This window comes from Psammomys obesus, unplaced genomic scaffold (genome assembly GCF_907164565.1).
Source record: "Psammomys obesus unplaced genomic scaffold, mPsaObe1.curated_primary_1811, whole genome shotgun sequence".
Lineage (NCBI taxonomy): Eukaryota > Metazoa > Chordata > Mammalia > Rodentia > Muridae > Psammomys > Psammomys obesus.
The window spans coordinates 31688516-31702781 of NW_026585644.1; the positions used below are offsets into that span (position 1 = coordinate 31688516).

The following is a 14266-nucleotide window of genomic DNA, read 5'->3' on the forward strand; positions in this document are numbered from 1 at the left end:
TAAACTGCTGTGTCTGGAATTTGGGCTGCTGATTCAGGTGGAAAAAATCAAACGGACACATCGCTTGTCGGTGCATTTTTACTATGATCTATTGTGTTGCCAAAAGAGAAAGCTCAAAAGCTGCCATTGATAATCCTGGTTAAAACTTGGAGCATAAATTATTAAGACGTGTAGTTTCTTTTCGGAGTGGTTGGGGATTGGGGCGGCACCGCAGTAAAAAAAAATACAACATCAATATGTGCTTATGCATTGTAATGCGGGACATTTTTATGCCCACAATAAAACATTCCGCCTACAACTATGTTTATGAAAGCAACAGATAGGACGATCCATAATGCCACTTAATAGAGTTAATTACCTCCCATCGGAATGTTTTAAAAGGCATTTTATTGCATGTTGAAAAGCTTTGACCATAATTAATACCCTGCACACTGTCAGGTGCCAGTCAGAGAACTGGAGGCAGGGACGGGAGCGTCATAGCACTGTGGGGCTGAGAGGATTCTCCAGACTGCTACGGGAGGTCTGAGCTCCCAGGTTTTAAATCAGGAGGCCAGCCTCCGGGACTAGGCTGTGTCAAGCCTTGTTCTCTCCGTGATCATGGAACTCAGAATTTTAAGTTCTGGGCCCTAGGTATAGATTCTGTACCTTGTTCTGTTCTTAAGGTTTCTAAGGTTTGGACTCATCTGAACTTTCAACAGTAGTCCCCCACAAATGACGAGCCTAGGGGTTCTGGGCTAAGGTGGCCTCATTGAGTGTCTTTGTTGTCAGCATGGTGACTATGTTAACTGCAGAAGTTGACCCAGGGCTCTGAGCTCTCCCCAGAGCCTGCCTGCCTTTGTTCTACAGGTGGGTGAGGTCAAGTCATACTTCAGGCCCACCGGGAGAGCCCCCAGCTAACCAGCATGCAGGCTCTGGAAGTGAGGACTCCCCTTCCCCTCCAGAGGAGGGACCTTATCAGTCAGCAGCTGTGTAACTAGAGGCAGCCAATCTCCTCAACAGCCCAGAGGAGCTGAAGAGGTGAAGGGTCAGCCAGAAATAATTAAAGGGTAGAATTACCCTTTGAAACTGGGTTTAAGCCAGCCAGAGAAGTGAAGAGGAGGGAGACAGTACCCTTGGAGGCATTGGCCCTCCCAGAGGCTGGGCAACTGCCTTGTGGCAGAGCTGGATCCAGCTGCTCCTCTGGAAGGTAACTGTGTGTAAAAGCTGCCTTCTTCATGGAAAATGTTGAGACAAGAACTGAGAATGAATGACCTGTGATGTTAGCAAGGCTGAGCTGTCTTCCAACCCAGTATGGTGGAACCTCCTTCTGCTCTAGAAGCATGGGGTATCTTAGTCAGGGTCTCTATTGCTGTGAAGAGATACCATGACCATGGAAACTCCTATGAAGAAAAACATTTAATTGGGGCTGGTGTACCCTTTCAGAGGTTTGTCTACCATTAAGGTGGCATGCGGGCAGGCATGGTACTGGAGATGTAGCTGAGAGTTCTACATGGAGATTGGGGCAGGAAGCAGGAAGAGAGTAAGACACACTAGGCTTGGCTTGAGCTTCTGAGACCTTAAAGCCTGCCTCCGGTGACATACTTCCTCCAACAATGCCACAAGGCCATTCTCATTCAAACACACAGGGGCTGTTAGGGCTTGGATGAGTAGGTATCACAGAGGTCCAGCGAGGTTGCTGGAACAGGTCTTTGCTGACTTCAGAATTATACGTGAATTCTGAACTGAGTTCTGGTTTCTACTGAGGCAATAGTTACAGAGATCCTATCCAGGCTAAATGGGCTGGAAGTTCTCTGCCTCTCCCCAACACAAGCACTGCGGCCTGTCTGCCCTTCCCTCCTTCCTCAAGATGAATGCTAGAATGGAGTCAGGCCATACCTCTTCCTCCCCACATTGTATGTGCAGTCACAGGAGAGTTAAGAAGGAGGTGAGGCATGTTAGTCAACAGGAGACAAGCCAGACCCAGCCTTCGGGAACCTTACCTTGCAATGTCCTGAAGCCTTTCCAAATGCTTGTGGCATCCACCTCCCAGATGGGGCATCTGGGACAATAAGAACTTGAGTGCGAGCGACATTCCAGAGCTGTGCAAAGCAGGCTGATCTAGCACCCTCAAACACCAGAACACAGCACTCAGGGTAGCTTTAGATTCACTCAAAACTCTCCCCACTTGCCCAGCTCCCCCCCCCAGCACACAGACACACCTCAGGCAGCACCAGGGGTACGTGCAGACGTGTGCCACCTCGGTAAGCTTGATGGAGACATAGATATGCAGCAGGGCACCCAATCTGTGATCTCGACTGGACAGTGTTTTCTTCTGAAATGCGTCTCCTGCTGGGACAAATGAGCTGTAGGGTATGGGAGTGGGGCGCACACTGTCTAAGCAGGATGAGTGCCTTGCCATATGCCAGCCCACCCAGACGGGCACTGAGCTAAAGCCAACCAGTCCTTGTCCCCACAGCAGTTTCCAGACACCCGTGAACCTGCAATAACTGCTTTCTCTGCCCACGGCCCTGGTAGCCTGGGTGTGTCCATCAGGCAGCTGCTCATGAGCCTTCCCTCACCTGCAGTCTGGGATGAGTGGTGGGGCCCGGGGGAGATGTGGACAGAGTTCAGCTCAGTGCCGTTCTCTAGGACTTATGAGGTAAGATTGCTAATAGAGATGTCATCCCGGGAGGTTATGATACTACTTGTCATTAACCCGGGCCCCCTGCCTGGGGTTCTCACCAAGAAATTGTAGGTGGCCGCTTGCAGGCAGGTGAGTGATTTGCAGGACCACAAGAATATTTGCATAAACATATGTATGAAAGTGTGTGCTTATTTGCATTCATTTGCATGAATTGCTGGCTCTTGGAGCTGTCGAGCTGTCATTCCTTAATTTTATTTTATTTTTTTCCAGTAAATGTCTTGGCACTCTGAGAGCCGATCTGGACACTTGAGGAGTAAAAATAAAAAGGCAAAGCCAACAGCAGTTCATGGCTGTGAAACCGGAGGTTCTGCTTTCATTGTACAGTGGAATCTCCTGAGAGCTCTCAGGAAGCCTGTGCTAGGGCTGGGGAAATGGTGAGGGGGGTAACGCACTTGCCTTGAAAAACTGAGGACCAGAGTTCAGATCCACAGGACTCACGTAAAAGTCCAGATGGGCATAGCACCCCTCCAATGATCCCCGAGTAAGGGAGATGGAGACAGGGACTCCTCTAAGCAGGCTGGCTAGCCAAACTAGCCAAATGCTGAGCTCTGGGTTTGGGGGAGGGGGCTCTCTTTCAATATATAAGGTAGAGAGCAATCAAGTAAGAGGCTGGGTATCAATGGACCTTGGGCCTTCACACATGCACACACACCCATGCTCATTTTAAAGAATATTTTGTAAGAAATTAGAGTGCCTAAGTTCACTCAGAACCTACAGAGTGAACTTTTCTCTCTTTCTCTTTCTCTTTCTCTCTTGACACAAGTTCCTAGCTGACCTGGAACTTGCTATGTAGACCAGGCCGGTCTCAAACTCAGAGAGATGCTCCTGCCTCCACCTCCCATGTTCTGGGATTAAAGGCGTGGACCACCACACCCAGCATCAGTCATTTTTCAAGTTTCCAGGTAAATCTGATGCCCAGGTCCATCTTGTGCCATGTTTGTGCGAGCACTGTCTGCCTCCTCCACTCCCCGTGTCATGGACCACTTCTGTGTCTCCTCCTCCCATGGGCCCCGCTCACAGTGATGCTCTACAAGCACTATGTGACCTGTTGCTGTCTGAACCCTGGCTTGTCTTTCCAGCATTTGGGTCTGAGTAGGGGTGGTGCCCTCTACTACATGCCCACTCTGCCCACCCTCAGCTAGCTGAGGCCCAGCGGCCAGGGTCCAATGTGGCTACTATTCGCCTAGCCTACCCTAGAGAGAGGCATTGCTCCTAGGCATGTGTACAAGCCCGGGCCCACTGACACAGGGTGCCAACTACTCAGTAACTATACCCCGTGCATTTGTAAAAGGTAGGTCTGTGAATTTAGTATAGGCTTTGGTAAGTTCAGCTTCCCAGGAAAAGCCAACAGCCAAGCTAGAGACCTACAGAAAGATGACCTGGGCAGAAAGAGCTATGATTAAATCCTATACTTGGCTGATAGAACAGGAAACAGTACCAGGCTAAAGAAATTGATCCAGAGGGTCCAAAAGCACAGGCTGTGTGCCCAAATAGGCCTCCCTGCTTGTGCTGGAGGTCCTTGACTGCACGTTGTCACGTGGGGCACAGCGTCTGTAGCTTTGTCCAGAGTGGCTTTGGAGATCAGTGGTTACAGATACAGAGTGAAAGTCAGCACTTTTTTAAATCCACCAGCGCTTGCCCAAAAGACAGAAGTGGATGGAAGAAGGGACTGATAGAAGACATTGGGGAAAGTCACAGCCAAATCTGGGAGAGTGAGGGAGTGTCAATATAGCCCCTGGTTGATCCTTCCAACCCCAGGTACCTCATTACCTAATTTAAACACACACACACACACACACACACACACACACACACTGTGGGCTGTAGCTGGGTGGGTATGATGGGTGGGCTGGGTGAGCTGGCACACCAGCTGTGAGTTGAGAGCCGTTCCCAGACAGATGAAGCTCCAGGTCATCACCTGCCACTGTGCTGTCCCACTGGCTAGTGCCTGACCTCCTCTCTCTACAGGGCCTAACCCGCTGGAGGCACAACCCCACTTTCTTTTTTATGCTTGTTAGGATCCCCTAATTTTCCTCAGATGACAATGGACATGACTTGTATGATACAAAAGACCTGAAAGGGCAAGAGGTGGATATGGTTCCCAGACCTAACCTGCACACAGAGGGCAAGGGAGGTGGACCCGGATGGAGAACCAGGGATAGACAGTCCCCTGGGAGACTGTGGAGGACAGCGATGGGCAGGAAAAGGTCCTTGTGCCTCCACCACACACAAGCGCACACACACTCTCCCCCTCCCACCTCCTAACCCCAGTTTTCGGGGCTGCTGTGAGTTCCCCCTCCACAGCATCTGGAGTTGCCATTAGCCCCTGGCATCCAGGGTTTCTGTTTCATTTCCCTGTTTATTTGGGTACTTGAACTGATTGTACTCCCTGCTCCAGTTCAATAATTCTTGCAAATCCTTTAAAACTATTGATTTATTTGCTGGGATGGTGGTTGTCAGAATGCTTTGCAAATAATGAGTTGGACTAAAGCAGATGGAAGAGACCCGTGGAAGGATTCCCTTTTTCTTCTGTCTCTCCTCTACCTGCCCCCACCCAATCTCTGAGCTATCTTGACAGCTGTCCTGTTACTGGAATAGGTGACTATCTTTCCCAAACCCAACTGACCAGGTCTTCGAAGAACTAGTTCCCCCCAAAATGAATCTAACAAAATAACACAGCATGAGAATTTAAACTCTGAGGCTGGGTCCCTGCTTGTTGGACTATTTGTACCTCAGATAAGGATATTGTTTTCCTATCCAGCTCTTTGTCATTCGTCTATTCCCAACCTACCTTGAGGTCTGCATCATGAGCAGTCCCCTTCTCAATACCCCACATACAGCCATGTCGGAAGCCAGGAGTCTGGCAGGTGATGGGACCGAGGCCTTGGGTTAGAAAGGGGGCCAGGATGTGTTTTTTTAACAATGACTGAGGAGCTCAGGGACACGAAGCAGGAAGCAGAGCTCTCACTCGGAGTTTCTGACTAGCCACTGTGCCCTGGCAGAGGGACCAGTGATGAGGAGGCATGAGGGCCTGCTTTCAGCTCTGAGTCAGAAGCCCATTGTCTCCACCCAGGGGCTGTCTGTCCTGGAGGATGTGGTGGCTGTGCCAACTCCCCACTGTGCTTTGGAAACAGACGTTTATACTTGACAGAGAAGGAGACAGTAATGACCTCCTCAACCCCCTGGGGCCAAACTCTATACCAAATCTGGAAGCCCTCTGACTCTGCTTCCCCAAGAGGCCTCTTCCTTACAGCTCTCTTGTGTTGCTGGCAGCAGCCACTACTGGAAGGTGCTCCATCTCTCCAGACATGTACCCCAAATATCTGTGCCCAAGGCCATCTATGTAACTTTTCTTAATTCCGTCCCTAAGCTTAAGATCTATGGGTTCTTGGGGCTGTAAAGGTAGCTTAGTGGTTAAGAGTGTTTGTTGCTCTTGCAGAGGACCCGAGTTCAGTTCCCAGCACCCAAAAGTTTGGTGGTTCACAACCACCTGTACCTCCAGCTGCAGAAGATCTGGCACACTCTTTGGACTCATTAGGCACCTACACTCATGTATGTATGTATACATACACACACATACACACATTTAAAATTTAAAGATTTATAGATTCCTTAACACAGCTTATTTCATCTTTCCTGTGGATGTTAACCTGCGCCATTAGCCTCATTTCTTACTGCCCCCTTTGCCAACTGCCCATGCTTGGAATACAGTAATATATGGCCGTGGGCCTTGCACATGCAGGTCACTAAGAAAGTCTCCTCTCTTCTACCCATAGTAAGCTCCACTTTGAAGGCCAACCTAAGCCTCCCATCCCCTGTAACTGCACACATCCATTGGCATACCTGTGTTCTGCCAGCATCCATAGACCTTGCTGTAAGTAGCATTAATGACTGGCATGTCTGCAGTCAGGAGCCTGGGATGCCAGCCACAGAATCCAGCTCTGACAAAATCACAGGGAAGGCATTGGCTTGCAGCTCAGGAGTTGAGCTGGGGATTAGAGCAAAAATGGAGGCCACAGAGCCAGATCAACCATAGTGCCAGCCCTTTGGGGACACCACAGTGGCATAAACAGACATTTTCATGATAGAAACTCCAGGACCTAGCCCATGAGTGCAGACCCCATGAATGCACCTCTGGCCACAATGAGTCAGTTCAGATCTAAGCATCAGTGTGTGTATGCTAAGCGAAGGCTGTAGCACTCAGCTTTAGCTTCGTCCACCTCGTGTCCGCTTAATTCTCCATCTGACATAAGCAGCAGCTACACCTTCACTCCCTCCCTGCCCTGGGTCACCTACACATAGAAGTCACCAATGAGCTCAGTGTCTCATGGGATAGCATGGCCCCTTCCAAACCTTGGAGCCTTCCCAGCTTGCACCTCAGCCACCTCAGGTGCTTCTGCTTTGCTTCCCTATGAGTCTTCCCTAGACAAGCACACACACCCCCCCATGCTGCCCCCCTGGGTCCCTCAGGCAGAACCAGCTGTCTCCTCCCCTGCTCAGTGCCTGTCCCTGTTAGCGTAGTTATGCCAGTGTATTCCTTACACTGCCCCAGGGCTGCGTGCCTGCTCATTCATTCACACACGCCCCTGCCACACACCCACTACCTCCAGCACACAGGAGACATGTTTCATGAATACACCACAGGGTACTTGTGCCACCGCAAGTTCCTGGGACTCAGGGTCTCAGCCAGCCCCTGATGGAGCTGTGAGTCCCCCAGTCTCTTCCACAGCCCTGGGTGACTTAGATTGTCCCAGGCTGCTGCTCCCTAACCACCTCACCTACTTTCTGCCTGCAGTACTGGGTATGTGTAGCTCTCCAAGGTTCTGAACTTGGCTCTTTGTCTTGGCCCCAAATAACTGTCACGACCTCTTAACTCCAGTCCCTCCCCATGAAGAACTATCCAGTGGGAAAGAAGTATAACCTCTGAGTTAATACACTGCAGGCCAAAAAGTTTCATGAAGACAAGAGCATTTATGATAGCACAAGGGTGAGGTCCCCACCACCATTTCACTTAACCCCTGGGACCGTATCTGAGCCTCACCCTCCCTTTGTCATTAGGGCCTATGTCCTTCAAGACACCACCCTCCTTTGCTACCATGTTGTATTCTTAGGTCGTGTGAGGATTACAGGGACTCCCTACTTCCTAAATGCCCTCTGGATGCTACTAGCCCCTCTGCCTCAGTCTCCCACTTGGTCCTTCCACACTCTGCATGCAGGTTTTCAGTCCCCTCATAGCCTCCCAGGGTCCTGATTTGCTCACCTTTCAGTCCATTGCACTGCAGTTCTCCACACTCCAGGGGGTCACCCCAGAGTTCCACCCCTCCTCTGTAGACTCCTCCACACCCCTATTTTTGACCTCACTTCTCATCCAGCTTCTCCCAAACTTTAGCTGCCTTCATATGTTTCTCAACACAGAACCTTCATTTGATGTTTTCCTCCTCTCATCTCAGAGTATCACCTGCTCAGCCTCCAAGCAGAAAAAGGAGTCAAATGAAAGCATCTTAAGCCAGGCGGTGGTAGTGCATGCCTCCCAGCACTCAGGAGGCAGAGGTCAGCAGATCTGTGAGTTCAAGACCAGCCTGGTCTACAGAGTGTGTTCCAGGAAAGCTAGGGCTACACAGAAAATCCCTGTCTTGAAAAACTAAGAGAAGAAGGGGAAAGAGGCAGGGAGGGAGGGAGGGATAGGAGAGAAGAAGGAAGGGAGGGACAGAGACATAGAAGGCATCTTTAGTGAAGGCTGACCTAGCTAGGCACTTCCTCTGATTGCAGCCTTAAGGATTACCCAGGAGCCTTCCTTGCTCAGCCAAGGTCCTACCTCACCACCCTATGGGGGAAACCACCATGGCCAGGTTCCTTTGGTTGGATCTGGGTCATGACATTTGTGGATGTTTGAATGAGAAAGGTCTCCCATAAGCTTGTGTGTTTGAACATGTGCTCCAGAGTGGGTGATGCATTTTGAGAATAGCATGGGGAAACTTCAGGAGGTAGAACTTTGCTGGAGGAAGTCTGTCACTGGAGATGGTCTTTAATTCTGTATAGCCTGGCCACACTTCCTGTTCTGTCTCACTGTCTGCTTCCTCTGAGGATGAAATGTGACCAGTCTGCTTCCTGTCTGCCATCTTTTCGTCACACTCCTACCATCATGCCTTGTCCACCATGATGCATTAATATCCCCTCAGAAAAGCTGTTGGCAGGAGTATTCTATCATAGCAACAGAAAAGTGAGTCAACACTCCATGCTTTCCCTCCCCTAATTCCCTCTCAAAGGAAGAACTCCCACCCTGATCCCTCCGGGCATGATATGTTGATGCGTGGAACTGGTTGTTGGATTAGACTTGGGTAAACGTTAGCATCTAGACTGCTAGAACCTGAAGTGTTAAAAGGACGGCTCCTCTCTAGCCAGTGCACATCAGCCGAGGTAGTTGGTCCTTCCTACAAAGGTCATTTGGGGTTCTTCTAAACAACTGGAACTGAAGAGAACAATTCAGTCTCTTCCCAAAGATCTAAGTCGTGAATGGGGCAGTGCTTTGGCAATGACACTTCAACCACACTGTGGGGCTACCGCTGCTGTGTTGTTAGCACTGATATCTCCTAGGCTTAGAGGGGACTTTGCTTCTACAACCTGGCCATCTGCTTCTACAAAGTCCTACTAGTTCCGCTGAATCACATTTAAGGACATTCTGACCGCTTCCCACACTTCCCCATGTGTTCTGTAACCCACCTTTTTTTTTTTTTTTGTGTGTGTGTGTGTGTGTGTGTGTGTGTGTGTGTGTGTGTGTGTGTACAGAGTTAAGCCATTAAGATCACAGCCTAGAGCGGAGACAGGTAGATAATGGAGTCCTCTGGACAGAGGCAGGCAGCCAACAATCTCTACCTGATACTGAGGCACCAAGAAAGTCTCATGGGACCACAGGAGATGGCAAAGCTTGGTGTGACTGAGGGGACTCTGTGAGAATCCCTAGAGGAGGCTGCATAAAGCTGAGGCTCTCACCTTGGGAGACCCTAAGTATAGTAAATGACTTGGTCAAAAGAGCAGTAAGTGTGGGGCATAAACTCGGAGGGTGGGAATATGTCGGGATGATGAAGCTGTTACTAAAAGTAAGAGCAGACCCTGGAAGGCTGTATGAGTCCACAGAGAGGAGTTTAACAGTAAGGCCCACCCCGGGCAACCCCACCCCCACCCCCACCCCCACCCCCACCCCCACCCCCACCCCCAGAGAAGGAAAGGGCCTTATGGTAGCAGAAGACTGTATGACTCAATGATAACATCAAGTTTTCCCAGTCATTCTCTCCCCAGGCGCAAACTGCCAACTCCTGGGCAAACCTTGGGCGTTGGGATAAGGGCATCCATCCAGGGAAAGATGGGGATGCTTCTATTCATTTTGTGAAGACTTCAGAGCTGAAAGGAGAGCTGGCTCCTAGCACTTCGTGGCTGGCATGGCTGTACAAAGCTTCCACTGAGGAGGCTGCTTGTGCACGCTCTCATTTGTCCCCACGGTGTCAGCGCACATGCAGCTGCCCTGCTCCCAGATGAATTGCCCTCTGGGTATGCGTGACACAGTCTTCCCTGAGCTTTCTCGGTGTATTTCCCAACTGCTCTGAGTTTATAATGTTTTCAGGTCCTTTATCATACATGTGTCATAAATACCAACGGGACCAGGAACATTTATCACCTAGCTGGGTTCCTGCTTGAGCTCTGAAAAAAAAAAAAAATCATCTGGCTACACAACCTTTCTCGGGGCTCTGATTTAATGGGCTTCTCTGCTGCAGAGCCACTGGAATTCTTTACCTTTTAATATTTGACACCCCTTTCTCTTTATTACCATGTCAGACAGCCCTTCTAGACAAGCTGGAATGAGCCCATTAGTCTCTGACAAATAACTTGTGTCATTTGGTGAAAAATATGCAGAGATTTGGCCGCAGCTTCATCTCTAGACTTGGGTCTGTCTGTAGTCTCATTGTCCTCTAAATAAGCAGGCAGCTCCAGGCAGCCCGTCTTAGCATCTCCTGGTCCCTCTCATGCCCTGGAAGCTGGGTCTATGGGGTTTATTTCATTCCGAGCAAGTACAATGGAGCTGAAGATTGGGGTGGCTAGAGATAGCCATAACTGGGGTAGAAGAGCATCAGGCTTGGGACAGCATCAGTCACCAAAGCCAAAAATCGTCCACTCACAGGTGAATGGAATGTAAAGTGGTATGTGCTTACCATCAGCTCTGAGTCAGGAGGAAATTCTTACACACAGCACAGCGTAGACAAACCTTGAAGGCATGCAAGTAAAATAAGCCAATCCCAGGAGGACAAATGTTTGTGGTTTCACATACACGGCATCTCCAGGGGAGTCAAACTCATGGTGACCGATGTAGAATGGTGGGCAGGGACTGGGGGATATACAGTTCCAGTATGGAAAAATTCCAGCAATGAGTTCTAAAACAGTGTATGTGTGCTTGACACCACTAAACCGTACACTTAAGAGATGGGCACAGTGGAATGTTTGCACTTTTTTTTTTAATTAGCCATATACCAAAGCTAACAAAGGGAAAACTGACAGAGGCAAGTCCCCTGAGTTCATGACTCTGTCACTTATTCCTGCCTTCTGAATCAAGAGGCTAGGCTAACCAGCAATTCTCAAACATACTGGCTTAAAAGGTAACTCACTTCCCTAGACAGTGGTTCTGGTTAAGCAATTTGAGGGTTAGGTCAGGCTGATACTGGCAGAGTCTGGCTACTCTACATGACATTCTGGAATGACTCATCTCTGCTCCATGCCATCTCTCGTCTTCCATTAGGCTAGCTCCAGTTTATTTGTATGGAGATGGTGGTGAGGATCTCCAGAGGTAGCAAAGGCAAGCAGGTCTCCTTGAGGCTGTGGTTGACACCTACATAAGATGCTTTCTGCTGCATTCCTTAAGACCAGCCACAATTCAAAGGATGGAAAAATGACCTCTTTAAAGCACAGAACTTTTGCAACTTACTGTGTGAGTTAAACACGTGTCAGGCCCTGAGCTGAGTGTTGCAGGTAAAAAATGTAAATACAACACAGTCTGGTGCAGGAAGCAGATGTGTAAATAAATAATTACAAGGCTTAGTGTGTTGTGAAAAAAAAAAAGGCAGCTCAGGATGCTGGGAAAAGCATGCATGGAGAGGCAGAGGTCAGGGGCTATAGGGAGAAAGTGGCAAGGAAGCCTGGAACCAGATGACATCAGGACTGCCATAGAAAACCAATGGTGATCAACCAGATGAAGAATAAGGGAAAAAGACTTAGGCAGAGGGGAGCATGTTTGGAAGCAGGGAGCTATCTAGGGCACAGGGGTATTTCACTAGAAAGAAAAGGAAAGTAGAGGAGAAGCTGGGGCTCAAGGACACCCTACTCCCTCTACTCACCCGTGAAGGCGTCGTTTAACCAGGGGCCAATGGCTGAAATGCTGCAGTATGGAAGTGGATTGGAAGGAGGCAGGCTGGAAATGGGAAGCACTCTGGTCGTGTGCTTCTTGCCAGGTGGTCTTAGTGGGAGGGGAATCTCTAATGTGTATGGAGGGCAAGGGAAACAAGGCACAGGGCAGCCAAGTCAATAAGCATGGGGGTGGGGTATTCCCCTCAAAGCCAAGAAGACCAGGGAAAGCCGCCTGATGCCAGGCAGCAGGGATGAAGGCCAAAGCTGAGGCTCTCCAGGTGGCAGTTTTATCAGCACCCTCACTAATATGGTACCACTGAGTCTTTGCCTGGGGAGAGCCCAAGGGTCTCTGGTCCAGCCTGAATCCTAGAGGTACAAGGTGCTGCCAGGGGCCGTGGAAACACAGGCTTGGTCCAGGTTCCATCCAAATCCTGCAGCCCTTCCCATACCAGGCCCTACTTTTTGGACTGTTTCCAAGAGACACCTTAAAAATTCAGGAAGGTTATTCTGCTCGTAGACAAAGGTGAGGAAGGCAAGCATCTTTCCCCCAGGCCAGAAGGTCCTGGCTTCCTCCTGTGGGTTCAGGGCGTGCTTCTGACAAGTATGAACTGTGGTACCCACCCTCCCCGGCAGCACGCCGCAGGCAGTGGCAAGCACATACCAGCTGATCAATACTTGGAATGCACTGAGCCTGCTGTGAAAAGGAATCCCCTGGTGAGCACTTTCATAAATTGGAAATTTTCCTCTGGAAGTGAATAATCGTCCCCAACTATGAAATCAGATTTCTGAAAAGGTAGAGCTGCAGAGAGCAGGAAACCCCCATGTGTAGAGAGGTGATACCCGAATCCCAGGCACCTTGTCAGATCTGGACCTGGACTTGGGATTCCTGGTGCAGCCAGTGTTGCTGCTGGGATGAAGGCTGTGGCTAGAGTCCTTGCCAGAACCTTGACCTGTAGGGAAAACCACTGAAACATCAGAACACAGTAGGTCCAAGAATGGGTGTTGGCCTGGCCCTAGCACTAGCTAACTCCTACAAGCAACCGGGGGTCTGCTTTCTGACACAGTATGATGATCAGGGAGCCACAAGGCTATTTTGTCCTACATGAATTGGAGGCACCACAGGCTGGGGTAACTCACCCAGGGCCACTGACAACCCTGTGACAAGTCCAGAAATGAGAACTAGGATGCAGGAGCTAGAGAGACAGCTAGACAGCTGACAATGCGTACTGCTCTTCCAGAGGACCTGAGTTCAGTTCCCAGCACCCTGTCAGGTGGCCCACACTGCCTGTAGCTCCAGCTACTAATGCTTCCTGTCTCTGCCCATACCTGCACTCATGTGTACACACATGCGCACGCGCGCACACACACACACACACACACACATACACACACACACACACACACACACACACCTTTTACATTTTAAAAATATTTTAATGCTCTAAGAGTTTAGAATCTTCGCCTGGGCTTCTCTCCCACCCTTACCTCTACCCCTCTCTTTGCTCATAACTGACGTAATCCACCAGGTTCACTCAGCTGCAGGCTCTGTGAGCATCCAAGGCACCTTCACATGTGCCCTGCCAACTTCCCCGAGCCCTGTCCGTTGATCTCCATCCTGGGCCTCTCTCTACTACTCGTGCCTTACCACCTCTTTCTCCACAGGCTCAGCCTAAGTCAAACTCTCCCTCCCCCCCCTTCTCAGATGTTCGTTGCCCCCTCCCATCTCAAAGCTGAGGCCTACATGTTTTCTCTGCCCTTCAGTCTCCATTAAGCCTCTTCATCTTTCAGTGAGATCGTAGAAGAGGTCCACCACCAACAACAGTTTGAATCTGCTTCAGTGACACTGGGCACAGTAGGTGCTGACCATAAGCTCCACCGTTAACTTTCAACAAGCAGGCTCGCTGGGATTCCCTTGCACCACGGGATTAAGCTCAAGCTCCTTGGCACGGTTCTCAGGATGTAGTCTCACCTGCCACCTGTGGCATTCCTGTTGCTCTCCAGCTCTCTGCTCACCCATACCCAGCCACACAGCTCACCAGCCTTGTCTCTGTGCCTGGCTGAAGATGGAGGACCCGGCCAGAGTATTCCACATGCACACCTCCAGACATTCTCCCACAGTCAAAGTCAGCCTAACGTGGTGGCGGGTCCATGGCTTAGCGTAACCCGTGGCTCAGGGGACACTTCCACCACCTC

The 14266-nt window shown here is 50.0% G+C and overlaps 1 protein-coding gene across 2 annotated transcripts in view; it reads left to right on the forward strand.

Moving 5' to 3' along the window:
* The window catches only part of Klhl29 (kelch like family member 29), a 293822-nt gene that overhangs the window by 253793 nt on the left and 25763 nt on the right, over positions 1–14266 (forward strand). The window lies entirely within an intron of this gene.